The sequence below is a fragment of the Oryza brachyantha genome, chromosome 4 (genome assembly GCF_000231095.2).
Source record: "Oryza brachyantha chromosome 4, ObraRS2, whole genome shotgun sequence".
Taxonomy (NCBI): domain Eukaryota; kingdom Viridiplantae; phylum Streptophyta; class Magnoliopsida; order Poales; family Poaceae; genus Oryza; species Oryza brachyantha.
In genome coordinates this window covers 923,775-939,980 of record NC_023166.2, presented here as the reverse complement: position 1 = coordinate 939,980, position 16,206 = coordinate 923,775, and the positions used below count along the sequence as shown (strand labels likewise).

Here is a 16,206-nt window from a genome sequence, read left to right as displayed (position 1 = left end):
AGACATGATTTTTTTTCGTTTCCATAAAAGACTATCTTGTGATGTTCTTGTTATCTAGTCAGATCATGGAAAAGACATGATGTGTTATTTTCTTGGATGGAATAGTACATTTAAAATGAGAGGCTTTGTTTTTGAAAACCATGGTTTGATCCGTAGTTGCTAGCCTCACACCTGGATGATTTAACACCGTGCTACAAGCATGTCCTTGCACGTGATCTATCTTTGATGTATATACAGATCACGAACTACAGTGAGGAATTCCTGAAGCTGGCTATGATGAGAATTAGCAATGTGTACGTGGAACTTGCAAGTGTACGTGGAAGTTATTGTAGGAGTTTATGGTTCATGGTCTATGATAAGAATTAGCAATGTGCAAACATTTACACTGTACCATGATAATGGAAATACAGAGCATGCAAACGGATGTATAAACCTTTCATTGAAGCAGCTCGTTTATTTCATCATTATTTGAGATCTAGTATATCCATACAATAGGGGGTATTACAGAGTACATTCATATCACAACTTAGAAACAAATAAAATAAATTGCATAAAACGGTACAACAGTTTCAGCCAAGGCTGAAAAATATAGGACATGCATGCTCCCAAACCCCCCTGAATATCTTGTAATCATATGCTTCTTTAGACATCTGCATAGCCATCCGACACCATTGGTCGAACCGCAATTGGGATCCTGACATAGTGTGCACCACCATCACACCATGCTAGGCTCCCAAACAGATAGCTCCCCTGAACCTTGTGGGTCATCTTAAAGGTGACCTTAAAGCTTTGTTTTTTCTTGTCTGGGCTGAATTGTAGAACAGGTGGCTCCACTAATATCTGCAGACCAGGAGGAGACTGCACTATAGCCTTGTAAACCGCATCTGTTTGGCCTACATTTGTCACTGTTCTTAGCACAGTTATTTGTTCTTTCAGTATCGGAATAGCAATAGATGGAAGGTTCATATTTAAGGGGTCAAATTTCACAGCTTGAGTTGCCATAAAAACATTCCAAAAATGAGTTGTAGTGTTCTAGGTCGACATCATATGCTAGGCCAGGATCAATAGCTCGGTTTGGATCAATGAAGCCACCACCATAGTCAAAGGGATCAGCTATCTTTTGAGGTAGCCCATCAGCTAGTATTGGGAGACCAGATCTGTCGTTGATTGCTGGGTAATATTGGAATTTGGGAAAACAAATCAGTCATAGATTATATGCTAGAAGGTGCATTTTCTTGGGATACCTATAAATAATATCACCTGTAGTCACCAGTGCTGATTTGATGATAGCAGGAGACCAATCTGGATGGAATGCTTTGAGTAATGCGGCTACACCAGATACATGTGGGCAAGCCATTGAAGTTCCTGAGAAGAACTTGTATGAATCTTCTACAGCAGCCAAGATATTAGATCCAGGCGCCGCAACATCAGGCTATAGGAATTTAAAGGTATTAGTGACGGAAGGTAAATCTCGAAGATAGAAAATTGAATAAACTTGTAAAGTCTTGAGTCACCATAGGAAATACGGTATATGTTCACTGGCTTGTATCACTTTGCTGTTCTCAGAGCTTCTACACAGATCGAATATCTGCTATGAGTTTGGACGTTATTTTTTTCATGTTGACTATTTTGCATGTTGAGTCTAATTTATGATCTTCCTATATCTCCCCTTTTTCAGTTAATTGATTTACAAAGCATAGTGGTCAGCACAAACTATTATTGTGTTCTCTTAATGTTCTAACAAAATGCAAAATGTACTCCTGAATCATGAAACTATAAGTACTCAGGTGCTAGAACATATACTATTTACATAGTAATCTAAACTCTCGGAAGAAGTTAGAGATCAAATATTAGTTAGAACATATATATCGTGTAACAATAATAAACAATATATAATATACTTGAGTGAAAGATTAATTATATTCATATTAACATCTTGCTCTTGGAAATGGATCAAATTAGCTGAGTGTGCACCTTGAGGAAATCTGGCCAAAGAGGGCTTGGTCCTCTGGAGGAGAACGTCGAGATTTTCGGAGCAAAAACTTCATCTCCAATCGAAGTACGAGCTGCGGCCACCTTAACCAACAGTGCCGTGTTTTCATCAGCAGATTGTTTTATCTGTTGTGCAACTTCAAAGTCCACCAAAACGCATGGCATGCTGCCACAGTCTTCAAGAATATCCAGACCATCGCGAGCATATGTAGCAAAAATAATTCCCTTTGCTCCAGCTTCCTTCAATAGTTTTATAGCAAGTGGCATGGTGTATGACGTTGAAATTAAGCTCAGTGTCAGGACTGTAGCAAAGCACAATCTTCCCAGCAGCGAGAGTTACATTAGTTGTTCCCGGAGACCCAAAAGTGCATCTGCATTAATATTATAATTCAACAAGGCAAGGACGAACAGGGTAGCATACTTCGTAAAGATAGCATAAGATATTCGATAGTTTTTTTAAGATAGTATAAAGAAGATTACATCTAATGCATATGTCCCAAGTACAATGACTTTCTTAATTGATTGATTATAAGAAATTGTCAACCATACCTGGATTGATAAATCTTGTGCCAATTGTCCTTTTCATCTGACTCATAGAACAAAGATTGGCCCTATAATTGATTTATACTAGGATGTTGTGAGTAAATTGTCTAGATATAAATATATTTACACCCAACATGAATAATTGCAAAGAACAACCGCAAGATGAACTTAACATACCACAAAGCTGTTGGTGCTGTTGGCAAATGTGATTACAGTGGGGAAAGCACGGTCCACTGTGGCCGATGCAACCGATATGACCCAAGGAGATGCATTCTCAACAGTCCTAGGAGCAGGGCCATTGTTCCCACCCACAAAGACAACAGTTATACCTTTGTTCACTGCATGGATGCTGCCAAAGAACTCAGTACTAGGCCCACCAATAGAAAGGGGCAACACATCGACACCATCATGTATGGCGTCATCAATTGCTTGCGTCACAGCCGCCCCGCTGCACCCATGTTGTTCCCAACATGCCTTGTAGATGGCAAGCCGTGCGCGGGGTGCGACACCCCTTGTGTAACCCGCCCCAAGCCCATGAAAGCTAATGTTTGGCACCAGGGCACCGGCCGCAGTGGACGCCACATGTGTCCCATGTCCATTAGCATCCCTGCCCGACCTGTAGTTGCCTCCAAGATCCTTTGGGTTCAAATGTTTGTCATACCATCGAACCCCAATGACCTTTCGGTTGCATTGATTCGATCCAAATGCTTGGCCAGGTACACATTTTCCTTTCCACTTGGAAGGCAAAGGACCTAGACCGTCATCTCTGAAGCTTGCAGACTCCGGCCAGATACCTAACAAATATAGTACAGGACAATAATAGGAATAACTTTCATTGCCCTTATATTTGTGTGAAAAATCTTAGGGGGGATTTTCTCCCCATGTATGTGCAGCCTAACTGTTTCCTCAAGTTACAATGAAAGCTACTGTCTACTTTAAAAATCAACTATTTTGGTTATCACATCACTGTTTATAAACAAAGCCCCCATCTTTTCGCTTACTTTTACGCTTCTCAGTCAAAATTTAAATTTTATACTTATACTTGGAGTTTATATTTTAGACTTTAGTTTAATAAAAGTATACCCACAATTTTTTTTTAATTATTAATAAGACATTTTGCATATGCTTAATATAGGCGAAAAGTTGGGCTGAAAGTAGTTGGAATACAAAAATATTATATAGTTTATAGAAAAAAAAGATTAAGAAAAGCACTAAATTTGTATAGAGTTCTAGTGATACAGAATGATTCACCAGTGTTGCAAACTACATACAGAAAGCAGTACAAGAAAATCGATACTGGATCCGTCTATTGACTCATACAAACAAGGCATTGATGTGGCTAGCTAGCTAGTGTGTAGAACCTGATAAAAGAATGGCTTGAGGAAGTAGAGTTACCTGTATCGACGATTCCAATGATGACACCATCCCCATAGTTTGCACGATGGAGTAAGCCAGCTGATTGGGTGTAGTCCAATCCGAGGAAATCCTGGCTGCGAGTTGTATGCAACTGGTGCACAATGCTCAGTTTTATGCTGCGCACCTCAGGTAGCTCTGGACATGAATTCAAATGGACACATTAGGATGAAAATCGACATATGCGCCCCGCCCTATAAGCGTCAAGAAAATGAAGAGGATCGACGAATACCACTCTGTAGCAGCAGACACAAGAAACACAATAATCAGTGGATAGCTTTACCCATGTGGGCAATTCGTCGAGCAGATGGTGTGCGTGGACCGGCTGACCTGACCAGGACGTGCGTGCAAATGGGGAGTCAAGAGCATAGGCATCAAGGAAGGAAGGGGAGAGGTGCAGAAGAGGAGCAAGTAGCAAGGAAGGAAGGACGGCGGTTGGCTGGCGACCGACGGAGGAGGTGGCGGTGCATCGTCGCCGGCGACAGCCGCAGACACAGCCAAGCGCGGAGCAAAGGAGACGAGGAACGGGGCTGGTTGTTCCTTTTTAAATAGTACTCGTTCGCGTTTCATAATTCCGATCGTTTTCAGAACGGTATGAAATTCAAATTATAATTTCTATTCAAATAATATATAATAATAACTAAATGTTTATATTTTATTAAAATACTTTTTTAAGATGCACATAAATAATACTCCCGCCGTTTTATAATGTAAGATGCTTGATTTTTTACATGCAATATTTGACCCTTTGTCTTATTTAAAAAATTATGGAAATATCATTTATTTTGTTTGTAACTTACTTTATTATCAAAAGAACTTTAAGCATGACTTGTCATTTTTTATATTTGTACTAAATTTTTGAATGAGACAAATGGTCAAATGTTGCAACTAAAACAATCAAACATCTTGCATTATAAAACAGAGGTAGTATATAATAATAGCACGGATATTTTTTTTCTTCAATTGGTAATATTAGATGGATAACCCTCAAGTGGTTATGAGACAGGTTTTGGTTTAGATTAGTACGCATGGCAATCAAAAACGCCCATGAATACTAATCTAAGACAAAACTGGTCTTAAAGTTGCCCTAGGCGGGTTCTTCATTGGGTATTGCAATTTAAGAGTGGAAAATATTCAGATTTTGAGTTTTAGGGTAATCTGATTGAAGGATGGAAATTAAAATTTTGGTTTATAAGTATAGACAGAAATGAAAAAACAGGGTACCAAAATAATTGAAGGATGTAATTTGGAATTTGCACCAAAGATTCTGATGCGAGCGAAACTGTTTGTCCCTTTGTCACCAACAACTCTTCTATCAGTTATAGTTTTCAGGCAACGGTAACAAATGGTTTGTTGGCATGGTTTCGGCTATAAATAAGGACTAGCTTGGGCATCTACCTGTCTTTTCAAACTCCATACTTGAGATACTTTCTTGGGTGTGCAAGAGCACTATTGAAATACAAGAGCCAAATCTTTGAATTGTTACCACTATAGCGTTCTTTACGGAAGTTCTTGATCTACTGTAGATTATCATTTATCCACCAACATTTCTATAGCTTATAGCTTCAAGTAATCTTGAATTCTCGATACATAATATATATGCAGTTTGGCTTGTTTGTAGGTTCATAACCCATATATCTTTCTATTTCTTCTTACGCTTATAAACTAAAATTTAAATTTTTAGTCTTAGTAGATTTTTTGTTTTTTTATTATAATTTATTTTTCAGTCATGACTTTATATCACTAACAACATATATATAAATTTTTTATTCATAAATTATTTTTAGGTGCAAATATATTATTTAAGTTTTTATCTGAATAAGGCCGCATTCGTTTGATGTAGGTTGGGGGTTAAGTTATCTAGTATGAAAAACGTCGTAATAGATTAGTGCATAATTAATTAAATATAAAAAGTTTAAAATAGATTAATATAATATTTTAAAGCAACTTTTCTATAGAAAATTTTTGCAAAAAAAATCGTTTAACAGTTTGGTAAGCGTGTTTACGGAAAAGAAAAAAAAATCTGGGTTAACCAGCTGCACTGCCTAAGATGGTGGCTATCGCATTTGCGAGGGCATCTTTAAAGACATTACAAAATTAATGGTGACGCTGACTTTGAAATTTGGGTCATTGCATTATTTTTTTCAAGAACAAAAAAATCGGTAGATATTTTAATTCGTTAAGGATTTATATAAACACGGATGAATATGATGAATTTATATATATATATAATAGATATACATTTGAACAATGGATAAATATACATAAAACATAAACATCTTATGATATAGAAAAACAAAGAGTAATTAAGAGCAAAAGATTCACTTGTTTCCTTGTACATCTTGCGGCGTTCGAAAATGGAGCGTCTTTATTCAATTTTGAAACATTTTTGTTTCTATTTATGGTAGCAGAAGGGTTTTAATCTCTCTTATTATTTAATGTGATACTCCCTTCATTTATTTTTTATTGACATGGTTAACTTTTCGGTCTACATTTGATTATTTATATTATTTAAAAAATATATAATTATTGATTATTTTTTAACGATTCAAGTAACTTTAAGAATGACTTATAAATTTATATATTTGGAAAAAAATTAAATAGGACAAACAGCCAAATATATAATTTAAAAGTCAACGGCGTCAATAAAAAACGGAGTGAGTATATCGTTAAAAACTGAGTGGTTTATCAATCTGTCGGGCACCAATTGGCTTAAAGTATTTCATTTCTTACATTCGGTTGAATGAAATCCACTGTAATTTTAATACAACAATTAATTAATAATTACATGTCCTGTGCTTGAGATTCAGTAAGCATGGCAGCAAAACCAGAGAAGCCATGCTTGTAGCTGTAGATAATCGAATCCTGTGCTTCTTGTTCGCTGCAAATTAAATAATTTAACTTAATTATCCATCAGATGTGACCTCTGTTTCTTGTGCTAATTAAGTCGATCTCATGGTGCGACGCTGTAGTTCGTTCTGGATCTTCATGCTTCTTGTCCCCTAGGTACACCACGTAGAGCTGCATGCGTAGGTGCAAATATATAAGAGAATATCGCCATCGATCCAAAAATATATGTACCTCTAGATTGTTTAGAAAAGATTTAGTTAAAACATTTTTCTCTTTTAGTCAATTCAGTATTAAATTTGAGATTTGCTCCGATCCAATAAAAAGTATCCTGAAGTACCCGTATCTCACGATACTAAATCATTTTCTTTCATTGGATCTAGCTGGGCTGAGTAGAATAGACATTATTAGATCCAACGATTAGAAATAATCCTATACTGTGAGGTATTTTTTGTTGGACTGAAGCAAATCTTATTGAATTTATTGTCATAGAATAATTGAAATCAGGAACATCGATCGAAATACCATGAATGCTAGCTATGTTTTGCAATAGAAAGTGTACCTTTCTAGTTATGCTCTGATTGCACAGTACATAGGATGTTTGTAACAGGAGGAGGAAGACGATGACGACGAGGAGGAGTCGGCCATGGCAAGCAGCAGCCATGACGACTCTGATAGATGAGCTTAAATACAACATTGCATCTGCTATTTATACTCATCGTACGTCCTCATCATCATCGTCGTCGTCGTGCGACATGTATGTATATACGATGTAAGACGAAGAATCAGAGGCAGGTACAGTGCGCAACGCCTTTCTGACGTGGATCGATATTCTAATTATATGTTCTCCACCCAATTTGGGGCCAATGGAGATGAGATCGATGCTCCATGAAAGGCGACTGTTTTCCTTTTCTCCCTTTGGTTCTTTGCTTCTTAGCATCGGTCCAGCCATGTCTTCTTCACATCTCTTCCCATCTCATGCATGGACCAATTAATTGTACGTTGATCCTTCCATGTGTGATATGTGCATATAGATTTGACCACATGTATATACTGTAATTGAAAAGATACAAAGAAATTAAATATCTATCGTACTGCCATTTTTGCTAATTAATATATGCTGGGTTAAATCCCGATCTGTGCCATCAATTTTTGTGTTTGATATACCCCTAATACAATAGTAGTTTAATTCTGTAAATTGTAATAATCCCTACACTGCATCTTCCTCTCAATATGTGCCATCATTTTTAACAATTACACGAAATACAGACCACACCACGAAATTTTCGTTTCCTACGAGCTATATATAGAAGAAAAACAAGAAATTTTATATCCAATCTAAACTCTTGGAAAAACTTTATATGGGTTAGGGTGTGTATATATATTCATATTCCTCTTCCTTTTCTATTACTATGTGTTGAACTCCAAACCAAATTAAACAAGCCCTTTAGGATAATAAAAATATTTATATTTTCTTAAATTAGAAGACACCGTAACTTACTGATTATGTACCAATCTCTTAAGGAAGAATGAACTACCTTCATTTTTTTTTAATCTGATCGATCGATGGAGTATTAATTACTGATAATAATAGTATTGGTAGTTAATTAATCTGCGCACAGTTGCACCTTGGAAGTGTGGTCGCTACTAATAGACAATGAGACCTTTTACAGCGTTTGCATTCCTAACATGACATAGATCTGATGGCTCATGACAAAGGGTACCTCGTAAAACGTATTAGAGGTACTAAGATACTAAGAGTTAAAGGTAATTATTTATATGGGCAATTATATCCAACAAAGTATGGAGGTACCAGAAGGTACGACGTAAGTGGGTTTGAAGTTACTGTGTAAGTAGTTTTGGTTTTGGAAGGTAGCGTAAAATATGATTTATGTTGTGGGGACAAAAATTACCTTCTTTTTTATTTGATTTTCAATCTTTGGTCGTTCTGTTTACGTTGGTTTTCAAACTTCGGCCCAATTTATGTGGTACAAATCATATTCCTGTGATCTTGATAACTTTTTCAGTTAGTCACCGATTTACATAGTAATTTGGTGATCCAGCGTTTGATGAATGTAACCAAAGATTGAAAGAACAACAAATTGAGAAGATTTATGTACCTAATGGAAACAAAGAAGGTTTGATATGGAAAATTTGCGAAAAAAACTAAACCGATCATCTAACAGATCGAGACGGTGCGGCCGCCTCTAGCTCTGGTCTTACCGTCGCCTCTAGCTCCGGCAAACCTAGGTAGTCCCGAACCCCTTCCTTCGGGTCATCTTTCTTCGCCACCCCTCCCCCAGCCCAACCTCCATCGGCGCTCCTGCCTCCGACCACGCATCCACTGTCAGCCCTCGATTCTCCACATCTTTGCTTCCTCGTAACAGATCAAAGAACACGTAAACCCTACGTACGAACAAAACATATCTAAGAACGATGCAACGCAACAGGCTACAGGTTTCTTCTCGTACCTTTTCATGTGTATGAAAGACACATTTGTCATTCTAATACCATTATATTTTCATTAATGCCACCTATTACAATATTTTCTTTTCCCTCAGATCAACAGTTCATGTCACCCCACCTTCTTGTACCTCGCTCATAGACAATATAATCTTTTCAGAAGTAATCTAGAAAATTATCTGGATTGATCAAAACATATTATTGAACGGTTCGCCTATTGGTCAGTCGCCTGATTATTTTGAAGCTGTCAGTCGATTGCACTCACCCGTCCGATCTCCATCCAAAAGTTTGTAATGCTCTGAATCTGATGCGTGCACGGATCGTGACTTAGATCGCACGGCCAAGGCGATCGACTGACAAAGCAAAAAATTTCAGGCGCCTGCAGAATAGCAAAAAGGATTATCGAATAGGACTCGCCGTTGTGTCCTGGACTGTAAGAGATTGTACGGATGAATATAGGCATTGTTCACATTTATCTCTAGAATATCTTTCATTTAAGGACAGAGGTATGTAATATTTTTGTAAAATCCGATTAGACGTAGTGATCATGAAATCTCCTGTGAAAAGGTTCCTCCCAAGGAAAAAATCTGTATGAAAGGTGCAAATTTGACCAGTTATGCAACGTATTCTAGCCAATGTCGTTGAATCAAATAGGAAAGACGAGATAATGATACATGTAGCGACCTGTTGCTAGCCAACAGTGTTAAGTCGATCCATCAGGGTAGTCAACAATCAAAATGCTTAATAGCAAAAGAAAATTAATTAAGTTGCTTGATGCTGTAGACGGAAAGCGATTTAGCATGTTTTATAGGAAAAGTTCTGGTAAGATACGAACAAAAAGGCATGCAACTTTCGCACGCTCTGCACTTACACCACACCGAACATATGCGTACTACTCCCCCTGTGCATATAACCAATCTTAACCTACCTGGAATATAATTTGATAGAATTCAGAGCAACAAAACAACAAATTTTATTTGTGTTATGTGCTAATTAATCCCTGTCAGTTTTTTTTTTCATTTTTAACGACCTTCCATGTTTATGGATAGACTTACGGCACCATTTTATTTTTGCAAAAATGGCATCATATTATATATTGCGAATTTCTTTTCTTAAATTTTTTGGATAGACTTATGTTTATCGGAACGATTATCTGATTTCTAATAGTTATTTGATATTATAAACAATAAAATTAATTATCATAAAATTGAAAGTATACTCTATAAAAATAAAAAGATGAACTATTGTATAGAATCGTTTTGCAAAAATATACCGTTAAATAGTTCAGAAAAGGTGTGGGCAAAAGCCGAGGAATAATATGCTGGAAAAGAACACATTTAGGGATCATAGGGATAAATTACATTCCTTTTTGAGAAATAGTATTAACAACTAGATTAAAACAATTAATTTAAACACATATATATTTTCAGAAAAGTATTTTTTTGAAAATGTATAGAACTAATCTAGTTTAATAATCCAGCAAATAAGCTGAAACCAACAAGGACTTGGGGTGATTTTGGTGGTCGTTTTGGGACGCGACCAGTACCAATATTGCGCCTATGGGCGTTAGGCCTATCTGTTGCAGACTTATCTATCTTGGCCGACTACCTACTGCTTTATTATATCCTAAAATATATCGATATTCCGTCACGAATCATCCAGCATACCTGTAACAAAATTTGACTGATTTGGTTGAATTGAAAAGAAAATTTTCAGGGCAAATACCACTAGTACAAAATACTTTTACTAGGCATAAAAAAAGGAGAGTGAGAAAGACAATCAAGGAGACGCCTCCCGGGCGTCAACAACTCAAAATCAACCTGAACGACAAAATTTTTCTCTTCGTTTTTGATTCATTATTTCATCCATAGTGCCTTCGCAGAGGCTCATATCATACATATACTTGAACAGCTTGCTGAACTAGCCAATATATTGTTGTTGCATTAAGTAACAAAGTTATACATAGGTAACCAGCTAGCTCCTGATAGAAGTAATGGAGGTTTCGTTTCTTAATTTATTTATTATTACTAGCTGAGAGATCTGTATATAACTTTGTGCTTCTTGCATGATGAGATAAACTAATTCTTGGGGCCTGGTGGGATGAGGCACTTGACAGGTCGATGAGCAACAGGCGGCTTCTCCTCACGGAAGAACGGGATCAGAACTGCACCATATATACAACAATAAACACCTCATAGAAGCAGTTTTTTTTTACACGGGTGGATGTTCACCCATTGCATGCATATCATCTAAATAATTATTAAAAAATATGAAAAAATTGATAATATGGATTAATATAAGTTATTCACGGCACAAATATGTAAATTTAAATTCAACTCCTACGTTTTGTAACAAAAATAATTATGAATGTGCTTATAGTACTTTCAGTTTATTTTTGATATTTTTGCTATAACTTTTAGAAGTTGAATTTAAACATACATGTTTGTGGAGTGATATAACTCATATTAGTCTATCTTGTTAATTTTTTTCATATTTTTATGACTATTTAGATGACATGCAAGTACACCACCCGTGTGTTTAAAAGAGTTTCCCACACGTCATGCTTATGAAATACTTTGTATATATAGTTTAATCTACATGCTGAAAAACAATACCATACTTCGTCTGTTTTAGTTTATATATTTATATATATATACACACATATATATATATATATTGTTTTGGTTTTATCCTAAGTTAAACGTATATAAGCTTGATACAATTGATATATGTCATCGCAACATTTTTAATTAACGCCAAACAAATGTATTCAAAAGAAGATTTAGGTGCGACGAATATTGCTACGTCTTTAAATTAGACGTGCTAGTGAGTCTGAACGAGATATGCATATCTATGGTTGGTGACTCACATCGGCGAGCTTCGCAGGTGTAGGTGCTGCTCATGATCACCAACAAGACGAGCGCCATGGCTTGGATCAAAACAATCAAACCACGAGCTTTGAGGCTCACGGTCACAGATGTTGTTGTCATGGTTTTTTTTGTTTTGGATCAAAACAAAGCAATCGGATCTATTGTGAGATCGAATTAGGCTATACAGGAGGTGAATATAGCAATATGTTAACTACCCTGAAAAGAACAAATTCCAATTTGTTCAAATATTCCGAAAAAGATATCTCCGTGAAAATAGGAGGACAGGAATGGAGATATCGAAAATAAAACAGAGCGGAAAATATCGACAGGAATTTAAATGCGGAAGCGTAAAATTTAAATGCGATAAATAAAATTTTATTTCACAAGTAAACTTTAAATTCTATTTCTTGAAACGAAGTTTACGAAGCTTGGTTCACAAGCTTAACAATTTTTCATGAGAGTTATCGTCACATCTAGCCAACACAAGCTAGAGTAACAAACCACTCTCGAAAACATTTTTCATTCCATCACAAAGTTGCCAACTCAAGCAACCATTCCTCCCCTAATTATAGGGCTAATCCTCCATTGTAAAATGACCAAAATACCCCTGAAACTTGGCGGCTACTCCAAGTCCTCACGGCCGTTCGATCTAGATCAAACGCTCTAGATTAGGCTACATTGAGAGGTCACATAGAATCACACACATCAGTCTTCTCCACAGAAGATCTGGTTTCCTTGGCCACCACTACAAGGCAGTCCAATCGCCATCTGCCATGTGTCCTGGTGGATCCCGTGCTCCAGCTCGGTGCAGCACATGCGCACACGTCCTCCTTCCTCGCCGGGGCCACATACCAGCAACGCCGCTCCCGCGAGTACGCGATTTAGCGCGCGCGCTTGCCTCCTCCCGACCAGGCCGCATGGGCCGGTTGGCCTGCTCCCAAGCTAGCTAGCACCAGCTCGTGCACTCATACATGTTGACCCAGCCGATCCATGTTGCTCTCTTGCACCAACCAGTTAGCTAGATGAACGTACATACGTATGCATGCTGCCATGCACATGAGTATGCATTTAGCCATGCACTTGTACTGCTCATTCTCTTCTTCGATTTTCCTTCGCAATCCGTTTTTCGTATGCGCCTGTGTCCCACCTTATCAGCCGACGCTCTTGACCATGCTAGACCACAACTCCCCTTGAGTTTGATCCCGATCTGTCGTTAACCAAGGTTGACCCAAGCACCTGCACACAAATAATCCGAACCATCGTTTGCGAGCACAAATTTCACGACCTGACCCTCGTTAGTCAACATGCGCTTCTCTCACACTTGCCAATTTTCCATCACAATTAATCTAAGCCACTCTTGGTTTCACATCTATGGCGGATCTGCTCGACGAATCAGTGGAGCTCGATCGATCTTCAGCTATTTATAATGCAAGCTCGAATGTCAGGATAGATCTGTCGTCGACCATGGAAATGATGGGTGCACGAAATTTCCTGCTTGACGTCCCATTTTTCAGCACACATGGGTTGGACTCAATTGTTGAACACTGCGGTGGACCAAGCTGGAAGATGATTGAGAAATACTGATCTTGTATTCCAGCCCATGATAAACAGGACAACACATCATTTATTTTGTCTGCATGCACACCAGTAGTTCAAGATGTCGATAGAGGCGACAAAACTGGAGTCATCGTGACGATAGATACATGGAGGCGATAACGGACCATTCTAGAGCCTATAATTATAGATGGCTAGAAAGGCCCGGGACCCAGCCCACGACATGACCATTGGTCTTGGCTCGGCACAACAAAACTGGTATTGGTTATGTGCAGGCCCGGCTCTACAGTTGGGTTCTGCTTGGGCCACAAACTTGGTATGATGGGCTGGATGGCCCATTTGGCCATTTCTTCCAATATTTTTTTCGCGAAAACTTTCTATGTATTTAAATTTCTGCGAAAATTGTTTTAATTTATTTTTAACTATGTAGTAGTTAAGAAATTTACTAGGAAATATTTAAAATTTCAACCTTAAATTTAGAGTTGATTTGAGGGCTTTCACCTTATTTTTTTAGTAATGGCTTTTAGATTGCCAAGAATACATATATAAAAGTTTTATTGATAAATTAATTTTTATTTGTAAATATGCCGTTGAGAAAACCAACGTCACCCAAAAAGCCTGATCTATATCTTTCTGCGTCTAAGAGTAGTCCCCATAACCCTGCATGTTGGTTGAATATGGATCCAAATAAACCGGGGAATAGCTTTGAACGACTTAATTTGTCGTTGGTTCTATAATAACATGGACCAAATTAAGCTTTTCAAGTAGAAAAAAACCAGCTGCATGCCCAAAGCAGCATGTATATCATTGTATATATATACACAAATTAAGTGAGATCGAATTAATTAAGTGGTAATGGATCGTACGTACGTACTGTCATATATATATATATATATATATATATACGGATCGAGCAAAACTTAATTTGGGGGCCGGGGCCTGACGTAGATTCCGATGGCATCGAGGAGCCATCCAGCGCGCGTCCCCAGAATCCGACGACGCCGCCGTCGCCGTCGACCTGCATGCTGAACGGAGTGCCGCCGTAGGGCCCGTACGTACTTCCTGCCGGTGCTGGTGCGGAAGGTGAGGGAGGTGATCACAGGCTCATCCACGTCCCTGAAATGCCCGACAACTTTATCTGCATATATTTATTTGATTACAACATCAATCATCAATCGATCAGTTTACAAGCTGCTGAACAATTCATTCATTCGTCTGGGATGATGCTAATTAAGAGGATTTGAATTAGGAGCAATTTTATACTCCCTCCGTCCCGTCCCTAAATGTTTAACACCGTTGATGATGTTTTTTACATGTTTGACTATATTCGTCTAATTAAAAAAATCTACATAATTATTAATTATTTTCATATTACTTTATTTATTGTTAAATATACTTTTATGCATATATATAGTTTTACATATTTTATAAAAAAATGAATAAAACGAACGGTCAAATATGTGTCAAAAAGTTAACAGCGTCAAACATTTAGGGACGGAGGTAATACTACTTGAGAAGGTACCAGTAGATTCCAAAATTCTATTGTAAAATTTGATATCTTTTGATATCTTAGATACTAGGAGGTACCAAATCTTACACTAAAATTTTGGTACCTCTAAGTACCTACTTAAAAATTATAAAATTGCTCTGGAATTAAATGGCATGCTTAAAGAGGCTTCAAGGAGGTGAAACTAATCATGGATAGTCATTACTTCATTTGTTTCATATTGTACTAAGTTTTGTTTGTGCCTAAATTCGTTTATTGATCGATTTATATTATCTGTACATATGTCTATAATCATTAATAACCACAATTTAATGCTGGAAAGTCCTGTATTGTGAAACTGAGGTAGTTACTTACCTTATCTCGCATAGCTATGGAGGCGTAGGAACGTGGCTCTCCCCATGGACCGTCCTTGACGAGCTTGAGTCCCTCTCCCTGTTGATGATTATATTAGATGTAGTAGTCGTAGGAGAAGGAGTGGATGGCGCCATAGGAGTGGTACAAGGTGATGCTCTTCAGCCGACGAAGGATAGTCCTTGATAAGCTCATGTCGAATGGACACCCATCAAATCCACCCCATGGCCCAACCTTCACCACCAATCTTCTCACCATTATCGCCTGCAATAGCATCATATATTGATATCTTACCTTGATCTCTATCAAAACATATAGGTTGCTTTGAAGATCGCTGCCTAGATCCAGGAGATCTCGAAGACTAGGCCTCCGATCGGGAAGGTGGAGCTACAGTGCTGGGATTGTTGGATGATAGTGGTGATCATCGCCCTCACCTCACATATTGTTTCTGTGACTGGGTGATATGGGAGTTGTTGTAGGATGTCGTCGAGTAGATCTGCTGCCGCTCAGATGTCGTGAAGATTGTATGCCCCTAAGTGTGGAGTAGATCGCATTGCACCTTGTGCGACTGGCTTCTTAGCTACTCGCAAGATTGATTCTTATTTTGGTGTCTGGCTTCGTCTGGAGACTGCAGTTATGGGTGGTGTTGACCTCGATCCCGAAAAG

The 16,206-nt window shown here is 37.8% G+C and overlaps 1 pseudogene; it reads right to left on the bottom strand.

Annotated features, from left to right (window-relative positions):
• Positions 1-450: 450 nt before the first annotated feature.
• Positions 451-7,459, bottom strand: LOC102701909 (annotated as a pseudogene).
• Between the last annotated feature and the right edge of the window lie 8,747 nt (positions 7,460-16,206).